The sequence below is a fragment of the Callorhinchus milii genome, unplaced genomic scaffold, assembly GCF_018977255.1.
Source record: "Callorhinchus milii isolate IMCB2004 unplaced genomic scaffold, IMCB_Cmil_1.0 Scaffold4, whole genome shotgun sequence".
Lineage (NCBI taxonomy): Eukaryota > Metazoa > Chordata > Chondrichthyes > Chimaeriformes > Callorhinchidae > Callorhinchus > Callorhinchus milii.
Window position 1 is genome coordinate 61,779,734 of NW_024704745.1, and position 1,716 is coordinate 61,781,449.

General features: G+C 39.0%; 1 non-coding gene across 1 annotated transcript; it reads right to left on the reverse strand.

Annotated features, from left to right (window-relative positions):
- Positions 1 to 989: 989 nt before the first annotated feature.
- trnav-gac lies at positions 990 to 1,061 on the reverse strand. The gene has a single exon. It is a non-coding gene; the product is annotated as a tRNA-Val (tRNA).
- Positions 1,062 to 1,716: the final 655 nt, after the last annotated feature.

Genomic DNA, 1,716 nt, shown 5'->3' on the forward strand with positions numbered 1-1,716 from the left:
GTGCAGACTTTCTAACAATATTGATTGGCTTCAAGGCCATGTTAGAGATGAAGGCAGGCCTCTGAGGAAAAGCGGTTGTCACCTTGACCTTGGGTCACTGCTAGGTCATTGACCTTTGGCATCAGGAACCTCTGCAGCAGATTTTGATGGCTTTCATGCCTACAGAGTAAGTCACCAGGGGACGCATGTCGATGTGGCTCATGCCAAATGAGAATTGACTTGCCTGTAGGAAACTGGAGTGCAGCGGGAAATGTGGGTTAAAGTATGTCAATAATGTTTCACAAGAACAATTTCTCTCAAGAATTGTAGCTGGTGGAATGTTTTGACATTTATTCGGTGGAGAAATGTAGCGTGTTTTGTGAAGCACTTCAACAGAGCTGCCGCTAACAGCCGTGGTATATTGATCTTTCTGTTAAATTGCATGGGCACACTTGGGAGATCATTGAGATTCAGGCACAGGACAGAAAGGATCGGCTGCAGAAGATGGTCACTAATGGTAATTGCTTTCGATCCTCATACTTGGAAAAGGCATGATTTGTTCTGTGTACAGATGAACTCTGGGCACTAGATACTTTGGAACAAAAAAATATATTAATTGCTTTTGTGCCAGGAGCTACGAACTCCTGTCTGCAAGTACTATGAAACAAAGATTTTTTAAAAAATGTGTGGAACATTGTTTAAAATCAAAAAAAAATGTAAAATACCACAACTTTGACATAAAGTTGGGATACGGATTAAACTGGTGATGTTATATTCTGTAATATAAATTATAATAATAATAATCCTTGCATTTGTTTCAGTGCTTTTCACATCTTCGAGACGTCTCAAAGTACTTCACAGAATATACTATAAAGTGTGTTGACTGTATATTTGTTGGCGAAATGCAGCATTGTCCCACAAACAGTCGTGGATTGAATTGACCAATTTATTGTTTTTTTTCTTGAGAGAATATTATCGTGCGTGTGCAGTAAGGAAATTTGCCCAAGGTTTTGCCCTGCCGGGAATCGAACCCAGGTCTCTCAGTTGTCAGGCGAGTGCTCTAACCACTGAGCTACAGGACTCCACAAATTGCAAACCTTCAGATTAATATGTGGGCATTTTACTTTTTTACTTTGCCTATCTTTGAAAGCAAATGTCTAAAATCAGATCAGAAAATATATTTAACAACTGCAGTATGTTTAAAATGCAATAATTTTGTTTCTCGTAAAGCAGCAATAGTTATTGCAATCCCAAATGAGAACCTCAGTCTTGGCCAACAATTGTTGGAGCTTCTACAGAACCATGTTTTAATCATCTCCAAAAGGTCTAAAGAAGATGGACACGAATGGGGATTCCCTCCGTATATAATTCAGGCACACTTCCTGGCTTGTTGATCAAAGACATGATCTAGGTAAGTCCGATTGATAGTGTGTTTTCAGTTTTTTTTATTTTAAGCACTCTGAGACACCGTCCGGCATGGAGGGCGCTGTATAAATTCAAGTTGTTGTTGTTGTTGATTGAATATTTCTTGATTTATGGCATAAATAAAGAAATATTCAATCAAGAAAATGTATTTTGTTGACTGGCAAATAAAGGTCTATGCTGACATTCCAGTGCAATGTTGGAGGTCCGCTGAAGTTTGGAGTTACCGCTAATTGGATGAGAGTTTAAACTGGCTTCACTGGCTGTTTACAACTTTCATTTACATAGATCCCTCCACGCAGAGTAGTGTCTCAG